This window comes from Schistocerca piceifrons, chromosome 7, assembly GCF_021461385.2.
Source record: "Schistocerca piceifrons isolate TAMUIC-IGC-003096 chromosome 7, iqSchPice1.1, whole genome shotgun sequence".
NCBI classification, from domain to species: Eukaryota; Metazoa; Arthropoda; class Insecta; order Orthoptera; family Acrididae; genus Schistocerca; species Schistocerca piceifrons.
Window position 1 is genome coordinate 59,507,432 of NC_060144.1, and position 22,596 is coordinate 59,530,027.

The following is a 22,596-nucleotide window of genomic DNA, read 5'->3' on the forward strand; positions in this document are numbered from 1 at the left end:
TATTTTGTCTATTTTATTTCTTTATTTTTAAACATTGTATACGCCAGTAGAAGCTCAGTCTCATATCGTTTATTCTTCTGAGTAGTTCATCACTTCCTTTACAAACTAAATCAAGTGAAAGTCAGGCTATTTTTTTAGCAATTAACTGCAGAGTGTACAGTTTCTTCTTTATTAATTGCTTGTGAAACTGAGACAATCGATAATCCTTAATTTTATTGTTTAGTATTGCTTGGAGTTTAGCCACTGTGGTGTTACGGAACATTATTTTCGTAACCGTACGCGAATTCCAGGGCCCCAGACAAGAGTTGGTAAATTAACATTCCCAGGAGAATTTTATCTCGGGCTCCTAATAGCGGCGGCGCTTTCGTATCTGACTATACAGGGTGGTCCATAGATCGTGACCGGGGGCCACATATCTCACGAAATAAGAGTCAAACGAAAAAACTACAAAGAACGAAACTTGTCTAGCTTGAAGGGGGAAACCAGATGGCGCTATGGTTGGCCTGCTAGATGGCGCTGCTATAGGTCAAACGGATATCAACTGCGTTTTTTTAAAGTAGGAACCCCCATTTTTTTGCATATTCGTGTAGTACATCAAGAAATATGAATGTTTTAGTTGGACCACTTTTTTCGCTTTGTGATAGATGGCGATGTAATAGTCACAGACATATTGCTCACAATTTAAAACGAACAGCTGGTAACAGCTATGTTTTAGAAATTAAAATACAGAACGTAGGAACGTTTGAACATTTTATTTCGGTTGTTCCAGTGTGATAGATGTACCTTTGTGAACTTATCGTTTCTGAGAACACATGCTGTTACAGAGAGACTACCTGTAAATACCACATTAGTGCAATAAATGCTCAAAATCATGTCCGTCAACCTCAATGCATTTGGCAATACGTGTAACGACATTCCTCTCAACAGCGAGTAGGTCGCCTTCCGTAATGTTCGCAATGCATTGACAATGCGCTGACGCATGTTGTCAGGCGTTGTCGGTGGATCACGATAGCAAATATCCTTCAACTTTTCCCACAGAAAAAAATCTGCGGACGTCAGATCCGGTGAACATGCGGGCGATGGTATGTTGCTTCGACGACCAATCCACCTGTCGTGAAATATGCTGTTCAATACCGCTTCAACCGCACGCGAGCTATGAGCCGGAAATCCATCATATTGGAAGTACATCGCCACTCTGTCATGCAGTGAAACATCTTGTAGTAACATCGGTAGAACATTACTTAGGAAATCAGCATACATTGCAGCATTTAGATTGCCATCGATAAAATGGGGGCCAACTATCCTTCTTCCCATAATGCCGCATCATACATTTACCCGGCAAGGTCGCAGCGATCGTGGATTTTCCGATGCCCAATAGTGCATATTATGCCGGTTTACGTTACCGCGTTCGTGAATGCCGTTTCGTCGCTAAATAGAACGCGTGCAAAAAATCTGTCATCGTCCCGTAATTTCTCTTGTGCCCAGTGGCACAACTGTACACGACGTTCAAAGTCGTCGCCATGCAGTTCCTGGTGCATAGAAATATGGTACGGGTACAATCGATGTTGATGTAGCATTCTCAACACCGACGTTTTTGAGATTCCCCATTCTCGCGCAATTTGTCTGCTACTGACGTGCGGATTAGCCGCGACAGCAGCTAAAACACCTACTTGGGCATCATCATTTGTATCAGGTCGTGGTTGACATTTTTACGCGTGGCTGAAAACATCCTGTTGCCTTAAATAACTACCCGGAGAACGGTTCGGACACTTGGATGATGTCGTCCAGGATACCGAGCAGCATACATAGTACACGACCGTTGGGCATTTTGATCATAATAGCCATACATCAACACGATATCGACCTTTTCCGCAATTGGTAAACGGTCCATTTTAACAAGGGTAATGTATCACGAAGCAAATACCGCCCGCACTGGCGGAATGTTACGCGACACCATGTACTTATACGTTTGTGACTATTACGGCGCCATCTATCACAAAGCAAAAAAAGTGGTCCAACTAAAAGATTCATATTTTTTTACGTACTACACGAATATGTAATAAAAAATGAGGGTTCCTATTTTAAAAAACGTAGTTGATATCCGTTTGACGTATGGCAGCGCCCTCTAGTGGGCCAACCATACCGCCATCCGGTTTCCCCCCTCAAGCCAGACAAGTTTCGTTCTTTGTAGTTTTTTCGTCATGCTTATTTCGTGAGATATTTGGCCCAGTCAGTATCAATGGACCACCCTGTATAAAAACTAGAAGTCCTCATTCAAGTTATTAGAAAAGTGGGTCACTATAGGAGCACTGACGAAGAGGTCTCCGAACAAAAGATACACACACTTTGCAAGTTATTGACGAACTTACTGCCTTTGTTTTGTTCAGCGGAACTGCCCTCCGACTTGTGTTGGTGAGTTTTAGAAGCGCCAGAAGCCAGCGGTGAGAGTGAGATAAGGGAGGCAAAACACGTGCACGAGTGTGTCTGGCGACGCGCGGCCAGCCTTGGCCGACAGATAACGTCACAGCCTGTCACCACGGACCTCCACATCTGACCGGCCACAGAGCGCGCGGCGGCCGCGCCACTTGTGGGCGGGTAACACTCGTTTAACTCGGCTCGTTTTGACGTCACACGCTGTGCCGAAGACGGAAACAGTTGCCTACCGACTGTCGTGACCGCACAGATGGCAATACGTGGGGCGAGCGTGACGTTCAAAACGTTCGTCTTAATTAGGATGCACTCCATGTTACGCTTTTGCTTTACTACAGCGTACGTTAGCCTCGGAGTTATTTATAAACGTGTAAAACTGTGCATTCCTGTGAACGGGGCTGTGGATAACGCAGAGACTAAAGTGTCAAGAGTCAATTCTGAGACTTAAGTACACTACTGGCCATTAAAATTGCTACACCACGATGATGACGTGCTACAGTCGCGGAATTTAACCGACAGCAAGAAAATGCTGTGATATGCAAATGATTAGCTTTTCAGAGCGTTCACACATGGTTGGCGCCGGTGGCACCACCTACAACGTGCTGACATGAGGAAAGTTTCCAACCGATTTCTCGTATACAAACAGCAGTTGACCGGCGTTGCCGGGTGAAACGTTGTTGTGATGTCTCGTGTAAGGAGGAGAAATGCGTACCATCACGTTTCCGACTTTGATAAAGATCGGATTTTAACCTATCGCGATTGCGGTTTATTGTATCGCGACATTGCTGCTCGCGTTGGTCGAGATCCAATGACTGTTAGCAGAACATGGAATCGGTGGGTTCAGGTGGGTAATACGGAACGCCGTGCTGGATCCAAACGGCCTCGTATCGCTAGCAGTCGACATGACAGGCATCTTATCCGCATGGCTGTAGCGCATCGTGCAGCCACGTCTCGATCCTAAGTCAACAGATGGGGACGTTTGCAAGACAACAACCATCTGCACGAACAGTTCGACGACGTTTGCAGCAGCATGGACTATCAGCTCGGAGACCATGGTTGCGGTTACCTTTGACGCTGCATCACAGACAGGAGCGCCTGAGATGGTGTAAACGACGAACCTGGTTGCACGAAGGGCAAAACGTCATTTTTGCGGATGATTCCAGGTTCTATTTACAGCATCATGATGGTCGCATCCGTGTTTGGCGACATCGTGGTGAACTCACATTGGAAGCGTATATTCGTCATCGCCATACTGGCGTATCACCCGGCGTGATTGTATGCGGTGCCATTGGTTACACGTCTCGGTCACCTCTTGTTTGCATTGACGGCACTTTGAACAGTGGACGTTACATTTCAGATGTGTTGCGACCCGTGTCTCTACCCGTCGTTCGATCCCTGCCGAACCCAATGTTTCAGCAGGATAATGCACGACCGCATGTTGCAGGTCCTGTACGGGCCTTTCTGGATACAGAAAATTTCGACTGCTGCCCTGGCCAGCACATTCTCCAGATCTCTCACCAACTGAAAACGTCTGGTCAATGTTGGTCGAGGAACTGGCTCGTCACAATACGCCAGTCACTACTCTTGATGAACTGTGGTATCGTGTTGAAGCTGCATCGGCAGCTGTACCTGTGCACGCCATGCAATCTCTGTTTGATTCAATGCCCAGGCGTATCAGGGCCAGAGGTGGTTGTTCTGGGTACTGATTTCTCAGAATCGATGCACCCTAATTGCGTAAAAATGTAATCACATGTCAGTTCTTGTATAATATATTTGTCCAATGAATACCCGTTTATCTTCTGCATTTCTTCTTGGGGTAGCAATTTTAATGACCAGTAGTGTGTTTTCCCTAATACGTCTTCATCAGCACCGACATGTGGTTTAGAAGCAAACACACAAGCGGAATTCAGCCAGCACTGCTACCTATTAACGTAAATATTCAACGTTGTTCATTAAGGTGTCTCAACAACTTATGTTTATTTTTACAAACTCCGAGAACTAATTCCACGAATAGGTCTGCAGTTCCTGCTGTCTTCGATAATGCACGTGACGCCATGTGTGAGTGCAGACTCGTGAAATCTGTATAACTCATTCTGTACGCCACGTAAGATACAGGTCATGCTCATTTAACTTATGGTCTACGAATAGATGCAGTTGCAAAACAGCCATACATTGAGGACGATATCCTGGTGTGGGTACAATTTGTTTTAATAACACGACGAAAAAGTCATGGTGGTGGTTAAAGGTGTACTTTAATGGAAGACATTCTTTTTTCTCAAAGAAATGTCGTAAAAAAACTAGCTCCTAAATCTTCCTTTATACTTTATAGAGGGTGTAGAGTAAGTTATTTTTTTCATTCTTTTATAAATGTGTCACTCTTTTCTGTGGTTTTTATTCTGTGTAGTACTTTGTTTTACCAGAAGATCAAGGTGTTTTAATATTTATTGGCATCTGCCCTGTTTAATGCATAGTTAGTAAATTACTGAAAATGACAACTCACTCCTAACGGAGAACACTCTTGTATGTATATAACATCAACTATTACAGAATAGCCGGTCGCTGTGGCCGAGCGATTCTAGGGGCTTCAGTCCGGAACCGCGCTGCTGCTACGGTCGCAGGTTCGAATCCTGCCTGGGGCATGGATGCGTGTGATGTCCTTAGGTTAGTTAGGTTTCAGTAGTTTTAAGTCTGGGGGACTGATGGCCTCAGATGTTAAAGTCGCATAGTGCTTAGAGCCATTTGAACCATTTTTTTATTACAGAATATACTTCTGTTAAATTACTAAGTAAGTTCCAGAATCTTTCAGAACTGCGAAGGCGGAGAAAGAATTGGACACGGCTGGATGCGGAACCCGCTATTTTACACTTCATATCTCTCCACGTATAAACAGTACACCACGATGACCCGACAGAATTTCAGACTTTATGTTGTAACTTTTTTTTTTTTGGTCATCAGTCTACTGACTGGTTTGATGCGGCCCGCCACGAATTCCTTTCCTGTGCCAACCTCTTCATCTCAGAGTAGCACTTGCAACCTACGTCCTCAATTATTTGCTTGACGTATTCCAATCTCTGTCTTCCTCTACATTTTTTGCCCTCTACAGCTCCCTCTAGTACCATGGAAGTCATTCCCTCATGTCTTAGCAGATGCCCTATCATCCTGTCCCTTCTCCTTATCAGTGTTTTCCACATATTCCTTTCCTCTCCGATTCAGCGTAGAACCTCCTCATTCCTTACCTTATCAGTCCACCTAATTTTCAACATTCGTTTATAGCATCGCATCTCAAATGCTTCGATTCCCTTCTGTTCCGGTTTTCCCACAGTCCATGTTTCACTACCATACAATGCTGTACTCCAGACGTACATCCTCAGAAATTTCTTCCTCAAATTAAGGCCGGTATTCGATATTAGTAGATTTCTCTTGTTCCGTCCGTCATTGGTTATTTTACTGCTTAGCTAGCAGAATTCCTTAACTTCATTGACTTCGTGACCATCAATCCTGATGTTAAGTTTCTCGCTGTTCTCATTTCTACTCTCATTACCTTCGTCTTTCTCCGATTTACTCTCAAACCATACTGTGTACTCATTAGACTGTTCATTCCGTTCAGCAGATCATTTAATTCTTCTTCACTTTCACTCAGGATAGCAATGTCGTCAGCGAATCGTATCATTGATATCCTTTCACCTTGTATTTTAATTCCACTCCTGAACCTTTCTTTTATTTCCATCAGTGCTTCCTCGGTGTACAGATTGAAGAGTATGGGCGAAAGGCTACAGCCTTGTCTTACACCCTTCTTAACACGAGCACTTCGTTCTTGATCGTCTACTCTTATTATTCCCTCTTGGTTATTGTACATATTGTATATGACCCGTCTCTCCCTATAGCTTACCCCTACTTTTTTCAGAATCTCGAACAGCTTGCACCATTTTATACTGTCGAACGCTTTTTCCAGGTCGACAAATCCTATGAAAGTGTCTTGATTTTTCTTTAGCCTTGCTTCCATTATTAGCCGTAACGTCAGAATTGCCTCTCTCGTCCCTTTACTTTTCCTAAAGCCAAACTGATCGTCACCTAGCGCATTCTCAATTTTCTTTTCCATTCTTCTGTATATTATTCTTGTAAGCAGCTTCGATGCATGAGCTGTTAAGCTGATTATGCGATAATTCTCGCACTTGTCAGCTCTTGCCGTCTTCGGAATTGTGTGGATGATGCTTTTCCGAAAGTTAGATGGTATGTCGCCAGACTCATATATTCTACATGCCAACGTGAATAGTCGTTTTGTTGCCACTTCCCCCAATGATTTTAGAAATTCTGATGGAATGTTATCTATCCCTTCTGCCTTATTTGACCGTAAGTCCTCCAAAGCTCTTTTAAATTCCAGTTCTAATACTGGATCCCCTATCTGTTCTAAATCGACTCCTGTTTCTTCTTCTATCACATCAGACAAATCTTCAACCTCATAGAGGCTTTCAATGTATTCTTTCCACCTATCTGCTCTCTCCTCTGCATTTAACAGTGGAGTTCCAGTTGCACTCTTAATGTTACCACCGTTGCTTTTAATGTCACCAAAGGTTGTTTTGACTTTCCTGTATGCTGAGTCTGTCCTTCCGACAATCATATCTTTTTCGATGTCTTCACATTTTTCCTGCAGCCATTTCGTCTTAGCTTCCCTGCACTTCCTATTTATTTCATTCCTCAGCGTCTTGTATTTCTGTATTCCTGATTTTCCCGGAACATGTTTGTACTTCCTCCTTTCATCAATCAACTGAAGTATTTCCTCTGTTACCCATGGTTTCTTCGCAGCTACCTTCTTTGTACCTATGTTTTCCTTCCCAACTTCTGTGATGACCCTTTTTAGAGATGTCCATTCCTCTTCAACTTTACTGCCTACTGCGCTATTCCTTATTGCTGTATCTATAGCGTTAGAGAACTTCAAACGTATCTCGTCATTCCTTAGTACTTACGTATCCCACTTCTTTGCGCATTGATTCTTCCTGACTAATGTCTTGAACTTCAGCCTACTCTTCATCACTACTATATTGTGATCTGAGTCTATATCTGCTCCTGGGTACGCCTTACAATCCAGTATCTGATTTCGGAATCTCTGTCTGACCATGATGTAATCTAATTGAAATCTTCCCGTATCTCCCGGCCTTTTCCAAGTATACCTCCTCCTCTTGTGATTCTTGAACAGGGTATTCGCTATTACTAGCTGAAACTTGTTACAGAAATCAATTAGTCTTTCTCCTCTTTCATTCCTCGTCCCAAGCCCATATTCTCCTATAACCTTTTCTTCTACTCCTTCCCCTACAACTGCATTCCAGTCGCCCATGACTATTAGATTTTCGTCCCCCTTTACATACTGCGTTGCCCTTTCAATATCCTCATACACTTTCTCTATCTGTTCATCTTCAGCTTGCGACGTCGGCATGTATACCTGAACTATCGTTGTCGGTGTTGGTCTGCTGTCGATTCTGATTAGACCAACCCGGTCACTGAACTGTTCACAGTAACACACCCTCTGCCCTACCTTCCTATTCATAACGAATCCTACACCTGTTATACGATTTTCTGCTGCTGTTGATATTACCCAATACTCATCTGACCAGAAATCCTTGTCTTCTTTCCACTTCACTTCACTGACCCTACTATATGTAGATTGAGCCTTTGCATTTCCCTTTTCAGATTTTCTAGTTTCCCTACCACGTTCAAACTTCTAACAATCCACGCCCCGACTCGTTGAACGTTATACTTTCGTTGATTATTCAATCTTTTTCTCATGGTAACCTCCCCCTTGGCAGTCCCCTCCCGGAAATCCGAATGGGGGACTATTCCGGAATCTTTTGCCAATAGAGAGATCATCATGACACTTCTTCAATTACAGGCCACATGTCCTGTGGATACACGTTACGTGTCTTTAATGCAGTGGTTTCCATTGCCTTCTGCATCCTCATGTCGTTGATCATTGCTGATTCTTCCGCCTTTAGGGTCAATTTCCCACCCCTAGGACAAGAGAGTGCCCTGAACCTCGATCCGCTCCTCCGCCCTCTTTGACACGGCCGTTGGCAGAATGAGGCTGACTTCTTATGCCGGAAGTCTTCGGCCGCCAATGCTGATTATTTATCAAAATTTAGGCAGTGGTGGGGATCGAGCCCAGGACCGAAGACTTTTAGATTATGGATCAAAGACGCTACCCCTAGACCACGGGTCCATTAGCAACTTGTAACTTAGATTCCACGAAAGCCTTACCAGCTGATATGTATTTATGCGACATTTAATTATACAAATCGTATCAAGAACGACGTGTTTTTTTGAATCTTCTGTGTGCCGTTTCCTTGAAATGGCATACTTCCGTAAGGTACAAGTTATAATACGGAAATTTTCAATATGGCGGCACCCACACGTTGCATGGGGGCTTAATTAAAATAAAATGAAAATAATTTTTAAGTTTTTAGTTTATTTGTATGTCCGATTACGCTGTTTCGTAAACGGTTGGCCCTGACTAGTCTTAGTACGCAATCTGACTGCATAGAACAACAACAAAGAATGAAATGAAAATTTTTGTTAACACAATTAACTAATTAAGTCCCCAGCAACTGTAAAACCTACAAAACCAAAGCACAAGTATAACTGTTCTGTGTGTGGAAGTATAACTCAACGTACACATCTGGCACGGTTCTTCTTCAATTAGGCAAGAAATTTTAAATATCATTTATACTGAAGTAATTAAAAAATAGAAATACTGTAATTGCGTAAGGAAAGCAGAATTACACTCTAATACAAGAACACACGCCAGATGCTTTGTTGACTGAACCTGTAATGACGCATTATTCAGGACACTGAAATAATGAGAGAGAATAGAAATTTTTTTTTTTTACCTTCATTTATATTGATGGAAAGCACTCTAAACATTACAATCTCTCCACACCGACTCGCCACTATGACATCTCAGCAAGCTCTTACTACCACGAGTTCTCAACAAGCACTCACTACTACGAGTTCTCCCCAAGCACTGACTACTACGAGCTCTCCCCAAGCACTGCCAGTGGAGGCGGCTGAATAATACTCTTTGGCGCAAACTCTGGCGCCGTGGCTCAGTGTAGCCACCTTTCATATGCCCCTCCTCCACGGGCCAGAATTTGATGGTATTTTTGCCAGCATTGGTGGTGAAAATACCATCAAATTCGTCCACAAAAATACAGGCAAAAATAAAAGGTAATATTAATACCTAAATATCACATAATTAGTTAAAATTTTGGCTTTGCACTGACCTTTCAATAATCTAATATATGAAATACAGTAAGCAATACAAATTCTTTCATACATGTGACTTTACATAATAGTTTACACAATACACAAAAAATCAGTTTATACAAATGTTCACATAAAATGCTTTGAATGATTCAAAAAAAAAAAAAAACAAGTAGTTGATCGTTCCAGCAGTAGCACCCAGCAATGGTCAACAGGTGCAAATACCAACAAGTGACATTATTTCAGTAGAAACAGTTCCATCAGTGGCACCCAGCAATCTTGAACAGGTGCAGACACCAACAAGTGACATCATTTCAGTAGAAGCAGTTCCATTAGTGGCACTCAGCAATGTTGAGCAGGTGCAGACTCCAACAAGTGACATTATTTCAGTAGAAACAGTTCCATCAGTGGCACCCAGCAATGTTGAACAGGTGCAGACACCAACAAGTGACATCATTTCAGTAGAAGCAGTTCCATTAGTGGCACTCAGCAATGTTGAGCAGGTGCAGACAGCAACAAGTGACATTATTTCAGTAGAAGCAGTTCCATCTGTGGCACCCAGCAATGTTGAACTGGTACACACAGCAACAAGTCACATTTCTCAGCAGAAGCAGTTCCATTAGTGACACCCAGCATTGTTGAACAGGTGCAGCCACCAACAAGTGACATTATTTCAGTAGAAGCAGTTCATCAGTGGCACCCAGTAATGTTGAACGGGTGCAGACACCAACAAGTGACATTATTTCAGTAGAAGCAGTTCATCAGTGGCACCCAGTAATGTTGACAGGTGCAGACACCAACAAGTGACATTATTTCAGTAGAAGCAGTCCATCAGTGCCACCCAGCAATGTTGAACAGGTGCACACAGCAACAAGTCACATTTCTCAGCAGAAGCGGTTCCATTAGTGACATCCAGCATTGTTGAACAGGTGCAGACACCAACAAGTGACATTATTTCAGTAGAAGCAGTTCATCAGTGGCACCCAGTAATGTTGAACAGGTGCAGACAGCAACAAGTGACATCATTTCAGTAGAAGCAGTTGGTCAGTGGCACCCAGCAATGTTGAGCAGGTGCAGACAGCAACAAGTGACATTATTTCAGTAGAAGCAGTTCATCAGTGGCACCTAGTAATGTTGAGCAGGTGCAGGCACCAACAAGTGACATTATCTCAGTAGAAGCAGTTCCATCTGTGGTACCCAACAATGTTGAACAGGTGCAGACACCAACAAGTGACATTATGTCAGTAGAAGTAGTCCATCAGTGGCACCCAGCAATGTTGAGCAGGTGCAGACAGCAACAAGTGACATCATTTCAGTACAAGCAGTCCATCAGTGACACCCAGCATTGTTGAACAGGTGCGGACACCAACAAGTGACATTATGTCAGTAGAAGCAGTCCATCAGTTGCACCCAGCAATGTTGAACAGGTGCAGACAGCAACAATTCAGTAGAAACAGTCCATCAGTGGCACCCATTATGTTGAGCAGGTGCAGACAGCAACAAATGACAACATTTCAGTAGAAGCAGTTCATCAGTGGCACCCAGCAATGTTGAGCAGGTGCAGACAGCAACAAGTGACATTATTTCAGTAGAAGCAGTTCATCAGTGGCACCCAGTAATGTTGAGCAGGTGCAGGCACCAACAAGTGACATTATCTCAGTAGAAGCAGTTCATCAGTGGCACCCAGCAATGTTGAACAGGTGCAGAAACCAACAAGTGACATTATTTCAGTAGAAGCAGTTCATCAGTGGCACCCAGTAATGTTGACAGGTGCAGACACCAACAAGTGACATTATTTCAGTAGAAGCAGTTCCATCTGTGGCACCCAGCAATGTTGAGTAGGTGCAGACAGCAACAAGTGACATCATTTCAATAGAAGTAGTCCATCAGTGGCACCCAGCAATGTTGAGCAGGTACACACAGCAACAAGTCACATTTCTTAGCAGAAGCAGTCCATCAGTTGCACCTAGCAATGATGAGCAGGTCCAGAGAGCAGTCCATGATATTCACTATCACTGATCACACTGTTCATCAGAGTTTATAAGCAGAAATTAAACATGTCCTAGTGGCACCAATCATGTAGAAAAAGTACAAGTAACAGTCCATAATATTCACTATCACTGATCACACCGCTCATCAGAGTTTATAAGTAGAAATTAAACATGTCCTAGTGGCACCAATCATGTAGAAAAGTGCAAGTAACACTCCATAATATTCCCTATCCTAATCACACAGTTTATCAGCAGAAATTAATCATTTCTAAGTGGCACCCATTATGTTGAAAAAGTGCAGGTAACAGTTCATAATATTCACTATCCTAATCACACAGTTCATCAGCAGAAATTAATCATTTCTAAGTGGCACCCATTATGTTGAAAAAGTGCAGGTAACAGTTCATAATATTCACCATCACTAATCAGACAGTTCATGCATGAACAATAGTTTGAATGCACATACAAATGCTTTTACAATGCTCTTACACTAAACATACAAATTCTAATAAACACACAAATGATATCAGATAATTGTCATATTAACTATTACAAATACACAAATATCACTAAACCTATAATATTTATGGGTGTCAGTGCAAGCCACTACATACAAATAAAATAATATTTAGGAAATAGGTGGGTAGGATTAGGAAAGGAAAACACACAAAACACACTCACTCATCTTTCATCCACATTAAGTACTACTGTGTAATTGAATAGTGTTAACTGTGTAAATGCCATTCTGTCAAAATTTCATGTTCATCATGTGTATCAAGTAGTAGTGGCAGCAATGTATAACAGTCAATAATAGTTAGTCAATGTCATAGTCATCATGTCAAGACCAATGTTTGCCAAGCCAAATCAAAATGTACGGTTGCTGAACAACTGTCAGTGAGCCAAGATATGCAATTACTTCCTCTCTCCCAAAAAAAAGTATATACTGCTTAGTGATTTAACAAAGTGTGTGTATAGACTATCTTCCTTCTACTTTAGTGTTCTAGTCTGCTATCTTCCTCCTCCTTGTTCCATATAGACCAACAAAAAAAAATATCCACCTCACTTTACCTCTTATCCACCAAAACTCCAATAATCATCAGCATCACATAATCTCAATACTTCAATAATACCTCTTACGTTGACACATATAAACCTTATCATCAATATCATTTACCTTACCTCTTGTCCACAAAAACTCCAATAATCATCAACTTCATATAATCTCAATACCTCAATAATATCTCTTTGATACGTCGACACATATAAACCTTATCGCCAATATCATTTCACTTCCATAACAACTCTTTCCTCTCATCAGTCTCCTCGAACAAGTACAGATAAAATCCTAATGCAAACCTCATCATCCCATACAATCCGAAGACACACTGTCAACACACAACCTCTGTGTAATCCATCTAACCCAAATCTTCTACTCATTATGAATTGTAAACAAAGAAATGCATACATGACCTCTAACAGACTTAGTTCGAATAACTCTCAGTAATTAAGTACGATTACGGAGTGTGAATGATCATGATATTTCACAGTGTGTACACCACTTCAAGAATTATGGCAAACAGAAGCAAACATGTGGAGTATTTCTTGTGTCAAGTGTCACTTCCTATTTCAATTGCTCACGAAAAATGCAGTGTAATAACTGTCAATGGTCTAAACCTAGTTTTGGTATGTCATGTCGTTAGCTTCCTTCCTATTAGCATACATTTATACAGCTTTCATAAAACCTCCAGCTCATGTGACTTCTATGAAGTTTCTTGTACTAATGTCGTTTATGTCGAATTATAGCAGTTCATTTTCCTATCTTAAAAATATAAGGCACTGAGCGTAAGCAAAACATGCAATAGCGAGTAAATATACCGGTAGAGAACCGAATGTCAACAAGTGGATGCAGCACAATTCTTACAACGAGGCTCTGCCAAGCAAACAATCTATAATTAATACAATAGTGTGACCTAAACTCTATGTTCATACACAGTATATCAGCATTTCTATATACCAAATTAAAGAGTAGTTATGACAACAAAACAGAAATGTGTAAATATGCAATCCATAAGCAAGGCAGCAAATATGTTATCTAACATAATAAACAGGTCATTAGCATCATATCAGCATAAGCAAATAAATGTTCATATGTAATCTTAATAAGTAAACATGAAGGCGCAAGCAGATAAATCACAAAGTATAACTTACATACATAATCACAGTCAGCACAATTAATCAGGTCACAATTATAATTTAAATAAATAAGCACAGCAGGCACATAATAGAAAAATATGACATCAGTGAAAAAGCAGTGCAGCCAAGCGATGCATAATATAGACAAGTTACAACCCTGTTCATTAATAAAACATTGACAAAAATCAGCAAATGTACGCAAGCACGTCGCTTCACAAGTAAATTCATAGAACATGAAATTAGCACAAAGTATGAATCACCTAATTGCGAGCAGCAAATTACGTCTAAAGTACGTACCTAAGTGGAAATATGTTACCTGAAAAATGAACTCAATTAATAGTTACCTTTTTTAGTTTATTAGTTTCTTCTTCGAAATTACATTCTTCCTGAAAATTTCTCGATAGCAAGTCGTCTTAACGTCGGAGACACACAGAATTTACCTGAAGTTCTTAAATATTTTATACAACCGTATCCTGAAAAATACTGAACGTTAATAACATAATTCATCAAGTCATTATAGCTTTATACTGAATTTAATCGGAGAAATTAAACTGTGTATTTGTTTACGGCTGTCAGTGCATTCGCACTGAGCGCTCGATCAGCTGTAGGCGCGTGACGTAGGAAGCAATTGTTTGCAGTCAACGACTGCCTTGTGCGGCGCGCAGACTTGACTGTTGCTTTGAGTATGTGCCGCCGCCAAAACACAGCGCGGTATCCTTGTATTCTCTGCATGTTTACATGTAGCTGTTAGTTTCTCTACAGTATGTCATTCCACAAAAATTTTAACGTTAGATATATGATGTATTCCCTTAGAGCGTCGAGATTTAAGAGTTTCTACTTCGACAGTGTTATCATGAATAATTTTGCGAATTCTATATGGACCGTTATAAAGCAGAAAAAATTTGCGACACAAGCCTTTTCCTTTGTGAGACAAACGATGAGACTTAATTAATACCTTTTGACCAACTGACAAGATTTTTAAACGACCAGGAGGCTTAGCTGATTTCTCTCTTCTCGCAGCCGCAGATGCAATATTTTGTAGAGCCAGATTGACAACTTCAGAATGCCGCAGTTTCCGTGAAGGCGGAAAAGGAACGATTTCAGATATGCGATTTGTCGGTGCTTTGTTTTTTAATATCAGTAATGGCGGTAAAGAAGTTGAGTCATTAGGAAGTTCATTCAGAATGTTTTGAAAAATATGAAGAAACTGATCCCACGTTCTGTGATTCTGATGACAATAAAGTCGACACAATTTATTGATTTCCTTCATCCATCTCTCTGAAGCGTTAGATTGAGGATGAAAAAGTGAAATGAAAATTGGTTTAATTTTACGACGCCGTAGAGTACGAAGCCAAATTTTAGAACGAAACTGTGATCCATTATCTGATATAACCTTATCAACATGACCAACTTCTTTAAGAAATTGTTTGATGAAAGCATTAGATACTGAACGAGCTGTTGCTTTGCGTAAAGGTGTAAAACACACATATTTTGATGTCAACTCCACTGCTACGAAAATGTACGCAAAACCATTAGTAGAACGAACCACTGGACCGAACAAATCGACTGCAGCCATGTCTTTTAATTTCGCTGGAATGATAGGAAACAACGGTGCTCTGTGAGAAATTATTGGCGTCTTAGCCTTTTGACATAATTTGCATTTGGCCAGAACAGATCGAATACGTTTTTCCATATTACTGAAGTAGCAATTTTCCGTAATTTAAGAAAGCATTTTGTGGGACCAAAGTGTGCATAACTGAAATGCGTATACCAAATCAGCTTATTAACCCACTTATCAGGAATACAAACTAACCAAACAGAGTTGTCGACCGATTTTCGTTTAAAAAGAACTTTGCAGATAGTTCGCAAAAACGAAGTGTGGCCAAATCGTCCAATCTAACAAAGCGTCTAAGAAAATTACAGACACCAAGGAAACTACGAACATCACGTTTTGTGGTAGGAACAGCATAATTACGAATAGCATCTAGTTTCTCTGGATCAGGAAGAATACCTTCTGTAGAAATAATGTGACCGAGAAATTTCACCTGAGAACGACCAAATTCAGATTTTTCCAAGTTCACTGTAATGCCAACTCTTGCAAAAATACGTAATAATGAATCCAAAATTTTGTTGTGCTCACTCCAAGAACGTTTAGCAATAAGAATGTCGTCAACATGTGAAGTAATATTGTCACGAAGATAAACAGGTAAAATTTCGTTTAAACTACGAATGAATGCTGCTGAAGATACAGTAATTCCAAATGGTAAAACAGTCATATCCGGTTACTCTTTAACGATTCTCTAGATAGACTGATAGTCGAAGAGTTGTTTTGACAGATGCAAAGAATAGTAAAAGAGTAGGCAGCGATGCAGAAAACTAAAAGGGAAATAGCACCACTACAGCTCGGGGCCCTATGCACACTACGGCACATATTCACTTAGAGTAGTGAATCCCCTGAGGACTTTAATAGCCGCACATAATTTCTAGTTTGTGACTTAGTGGCAAATCTGGTGGGAGTGCGTACATAAATTGATCTAACCATGAACATGGATGTATGTCATTCTTAGAATTGCGGAAGATCTTAAATTTCCGAACAGTCAAAAAGTGTTTATAGTCAAAGTTTTCTCCTCGTGGCGACAAAGACCTACCGCGACTGTCCCTGTCCCAATGTCGATTATTGTCAAGTTCGCGCGCCTGGCGCTCTCTTGTTGCATCACGTAAATGAAACAAATTATTTTCTTCAAACCCTTCTGTTATCTGTGATTCCAAATTTCTTTTGCTGTCTTTTCCTACAATTTCGCCTTCAATTTGTTTGACTTGCTTTCGTAATGCCTCAACTTCCCTTTTGATGCGTTCATTAATTTTCTCCTGAATTTCAACTTGTTTATTTATGTTCTGGTACTCTTTGGTATCTGCAAATGGTAATGGAGCTGTATCATCCGAATCTCTGTCCCCATTTAAACTAAGACTTGTCAGTTTATCTGAAATCTTCTCAACTCTTTCTGATGAGTCACCTAATTGTTCTTTCTCTTTATTTACGTCTTCCGTAAGTGTCGCGACTCGGGTTTCAGTATTGACACATTTGGTAGTTAACTGTTCATATTGTTGTGCTAAGTTATTTAATCTGTCATTTGGTACGGATTCCTCGATTCTCTCAAATATTTCTTCCTTATCGTGTGCACGTTGTAAATTTAACTCTGAAAATTTCTGTACTATCACGCGATCTTTTTCTTCCCATTCTCTGTCCTGTTTCTCTTGTCTGATTTCTGTTGAAATTAAACTATTATTGTGAGCATTCAAAATCGGTTGTACTTCTTCTCTAATTTCTTTCTTTAATTCATCTTTCATGTTTTTGAAACACGTCCCTGTTCGTGAGCCTAACTGTGTTTCCATTGTTTCCTCCTCAGTTTTACTTGTTCCTATTTGTGAGCCTAACCGTGTTGTCAAAGTTTCCATCTTCGAGTTAATTCTTCCTATTTGTGTTTTTAATTCAGATCTAAACTGTGTTTCGACATTTAATATTGCACTCATTAACTGCTCCATTTCTTCTGTCGTTAACCACGTAATCTGAGAATTTTTCGATTGTGAAAAATTTTGAACTGTTTCCGGACTATTTTCCCTACTTATTAACTTGTTTTCAACTCCATTATTCATCATACTGTTGTCCTGTGTTGGTGAGTTCGCCATGTCAACAATTTCGTTATTCTGACTATTCATCATTTTTGCCTGTTTCATTGACCGCGTAATCATTTACAAAACATAAAAAATTCGTCACTGTACGAAAATTACACACAATGACTCCTCATCTCCAACAATACCATTCACACTAGATGTTTCCCTCAAACACGATTAACGAACAATTGAAATAATTGCACTAAATTATCAAACCCGTAGACAAGGCAACAAAATTAAATCATGAAATACCATTAGAAGAATGACAATTACCAAATCTACACCTGCAAAATAGACTACAATTACTAAACTACAAATTACTACAACAATGCTACTGTCTACTATTTTTACAATCAGAAGAATTCCAAGGGACGATCCGAAGCAGCGGTCGCCACGTGCATGGGGGCTTAATTAAAATAAAATGAAAATAATTTTTAAGTTTTTAGTTTATTTGTATGTCCGATTACGCTGTTTCGTAAACGGTTGGCCCTGCTAGTCTTAGTACGCAATCTGACTGCATAGAACAACAACAAAGAATGAAATGAAAATTTTCGTTAACACAATTAACTAATTAAGTCCCCAGCAACTGTAAAACCTACAAAACCAAAGCACAAGTATAACTGTTCTGTGTGTGGAAGTATAACTCAACGTACACATCTGGCACGGTTCTTCTTCAATTAGGCAAGAAATTTTAAATATCATTTATACTGAAGTAATTAAAAAATAGAAATACTGTAATTGCGTAAGGAAAGCAGAATTACACTCTAATACAAGAACACACGCCAGATGCTTTGTTGACTGAACCTGTAATGACGCATTATTCAGGACACTGAAATAATGAGAGAGAAAAGAAATTTTTTTTTTACCTTCATTTATATTGATGGAAAGCACTCTAAACATTACAAGCTCTCCACACCGACTCGCCACTGCGACATCTCAGCAAGCTCTTACTACCACGAGTTCTCAACAAGCACTCACTACTACGAGTTCTCCCCAAGCACTGACTACTACGAGTTCTCCCCAAGCACTGACTACTACGAGTTCTCCCCAAGCACTGCCAGTGGAGGCGGCTGAATAATACTCTTTGGCGCAATCTCTGGCGCCGTGGCTCAGTGTAGCCACCTTTCAACGTCCCTCATCAAACGCTAACGAAAGTCGATTTCACTTCCTCCTGTCTTCAATATTGAACGTGACGTCAAAGTGACGTCATAGACGGAAGCAGTCCTGTGAAATGTGTGCTACCTCTGTTGGACACCCCGTGAGAAGGGGGTTACGTTCCGGCGAAAGGAACGCAGAACCGGGCAGAAGCTGTCAAGAAAATGGGAACAAATGTCAGCTGAGTAGTTTGTCATTTGAGCGAAACTTGTGTAGTACATCTCACAGAAATAAAAATGCATAACATAAGTGGTGATTCAGCGAAGCTGTTCAACTGAAATATTTCCAGAATTAAAATTTCGTAATTCTGTATTCGACAAGACGAACTGTGAGAAATTCCTTTCTAAAACCGTGAAATCTCTTCTCATTGATACATTATACCAACACGTCGATACCAACTTTACTTTTTCAAACTAATTAATTTCGTGTGACTCAGTGGGCTGGCCGCTGTGGCCGAGTGGTTCTAGGCCTTTCAGTCTGGAACCGCACTGCTGCTACGGTCGCAGGTTCGAATCCTGCCTCGGGTATGGACGTGTGTGATGTCCTTAGGGTAGTTAGGTTTAAGTAGTCCTAAGTCTAGGGGACTGATGACCTCAGATGTTAAGCCCTATAGTGCTTAAAGCCATTTGAAGCACTTTTTATTTTTTTTTATTTTTTATTTTTTATTTTTATTTATTTATTTTTTTTTTTTTTTACTCAGTGGCCCCTCTTTCAATTGGTCACCACTTCATTGACCTGTATGTCGCTAACCTAATCCAGTTAGCCAATCGGGGAAAGGCGACCTACAGTTTAACTTGCAATCCGAACCACCTGCCGTTTCTGACGACTGCTCACATTGTTGAGAAACGAAGATTAGATTAAAGAGACATGGAAAATTTCTGTGGTCTGAAAGGGATTCACCCCTCGAGTTCTCGGTTTCCAAGCACGCGCTTTGCTACTAGGCCACCAGACGTGAGACTTCTTCAAATGGAACTACAGTAATTTCTGCTGCTAGTACCGTAGTACTAAAAGAGAAAAATCCAACATTTATCTGTTTGAAGTTGTAACAGATTTCTGTTGTAACGGTACATCGATTTCTTTTCCTATCTACAAATGATTAAATGCTATTTGATATCTGTAATTGAATGACCTTTTATGCACATGGCCAGAGAAGACAAACTTAATGTACGTGGCGATAAAAAAAAAGTATAAATTTGAAAACTGAATAAAACACGGAATAACGTAGATAGAGAGGTATAAATTGACACACATTCTTGGAATGGCATGGGGTTTTATTAGAACCAAAAAAATACAAAAGTTCAAAAAATGTCCGTCAGATGGCTCTTCATCTGATCAGAATAGCAATAATTGGCATAACAAAGTAAGACAAAGCAAAGATGATGTTCTTTACAGGAAATGCTCAATATGTCCACCATCATTCCTCAACAACAGCTGTAGTCGAGTAATAATGTTGTGAAAAGCACTGTAAAGCATGTCCGGAGTTATGGTAAGGCATTGGCGTCGGGTGTTATCTTTCAGCATCCCTAGAGAAGTCGTTCGATCACGATACACTTGCGACTTCAGGTAACCCCAAAGCCAATAATCGCACGGACTGAGGTCTGGGGACCTGGGAGGCCAAGCATGACGAAAGTGGCGGCTGAGCGCACGATCATCACCAAACGACGCGCGCAAGAGATCTTTCACGCGTCTAGCAATATGGGGTGGAGCGCCATCCTGCATAAACATCGTACGTTCCAGCATGTGTTTATCAGCCAGGCTGGGGATGATGCGATTCTGTAACATATCGGCGTACCCTCACCCGTCACGGTAGCAGTTGCAAAACCAGAATCACGCATTTTCTCGAAGGAAAAAGGCCCGATGACAGTAGATGTGGTAAATCGAACCCATACCGTGACTTTCTCGTCGTGTGATGGAGTTTCCACTACAGTTCTATGATTTTCTATAGCCCAAATTCTTCAGTTGTGGGTGTTGACAAACCCTCAGAGCGTGAAATGAGCTTCGTCGGTCCGCAACACGTTACTCAACCAATCGTCATCTTCCGCCATCTTTTGAAACGCCCACACCGCAAATGCCCTCCGCTTCACTAAATCGCCAGGTAACAGTTCATGATGCCGATGGATTTTGTACGGATAGCATCGGAGGGTACGCCTAAGTGCCAACCAAACAGTAGTGTATGGAACGCCGGTGCGACGTGCGACTACACGAGCGCTGACTTCCCCGTGCATAGACGAACCCGCTACAGTCTCCATTTCTTCCTGAACTGTCTCAGCAGCATTACGCCTTATGCTCGGTTGGCCACTACGGGGTCTATCGTCTGAACAACCCGTGGCTTAGAACTTCGAAATCATTCTCGCCACAGCTGCATTTGTCAACGGATCTTTACCCGTTCGAATCCCATTCCCATGGCGATAGGATCGTAATGCTGAACTAGCACATTCCCCATTCTGATAATACAGCTTCACTAAAAGCGCCTTTTCAGGTAACGTCAACATGCTGTGACTGTTGGCACATCTGATTCCCTCTCTTTTTTTTTTCTTTATTGTGAATTTAAACACCTTATAGAAAGGCGGGCTGTCAGCAGCACAATACGCCGCTCTTCAGCCTCGAGTTTGACAACAAGTAGTACAGAAAGGTGGCACAGAGAAGACAGTCAAAACGGTGGGCAAAAAATGTAGACACTAAAAATCGAAAAAACATGGAGCCGTTCACGCTGGACGAGAAACAGCACTAACACTAGGCGACACGGTACACAGAACATGGATGATGGCGACGGCAGGTGAACGGTGGTGGCGTGACGGCGAACAACACTACACACAAACGAAGGCATACACACGAAACACTGACGGCGCCGATCTCCGGCGCGCGAATGTCCACTTAGCGTGTGCGAGTCCGGGGACCTGCCAAGAGGGGAACAGGGGTGAGGTGGGGGAGAGGCGAGAAAAAGGATGCCAATGGCTGAGGAGAAGGGGGCAGGAGGAGAGGGACAGGGGAGGGAAAGCCCGGGGGAGGAGGGGGGAGAAATGGAGGAGGGAGGGAAAAGGGAGAGAAGGGAGGGAGGGTGCCCAGCGGAGCAAGCACAGGAGGAGGGCGGGAGGATCAAAGTTGGTAGGAGGGGTAGATGGAGGGGAGGAGGGCATCATCAGGGAGGGGGGGATTCCCTCTCTCATTACAGCTCCTTTTATGCACGATTGTCATGCGCAGTCACTGACGTTTTGCTGTCCAGCGCCATCTGTCGCACATTTTGTGAACTTTGCTTCTTTTTTTTTTTTTTTTGTTCTAATAAAACCCCATGTCATTCCAAGTATGTGTGCCAATTTTTACGTCTCTATCTACATTATTCCGTGGTTTATTAAGTTTTCAAATTTATACTGAGTTTTTGATCACCCAGTATATACCAGTACTTGTGACAAAAAATAACAAAATGTTGTCTGAATTTTTGTAAGTTGTTCATCACTTGTCTTTAATAAAGTATCTCTTCTCTTCTTCTTCTTCTTCTTCTTCTTCAGCTAGCCTGGTGTTCCAACTCCCGAGCTCAGGGATTGTAATACACTCCTGGAAATTGAAATAAGAACACCGTGAATTCATTGTCCCAGGAAGGGGAAACTTTATTGACACATTCCTGGGGTCAGATACATCACATGATCACACTGACAGAACCACAGGCACATAGACACAGGCAACAGAGCATGCACAATGTCGGGACTAGTACAGTGTATATCCACCTTTCGCAGCAATGCAGGCTGCTATTCTCCCATGGAGAAGATCGTAGAGATGCTGGATGTAGTCCTGTGGAACGGCTTGCCATGCCATTTCCACCTGGCGCCTCAGTTGGACCAGCGTTCGTGCTGGACGTGCAGACCGCGTGAGACGACGCTTCATCCAGTCCCAAACATGCTCAATGGGG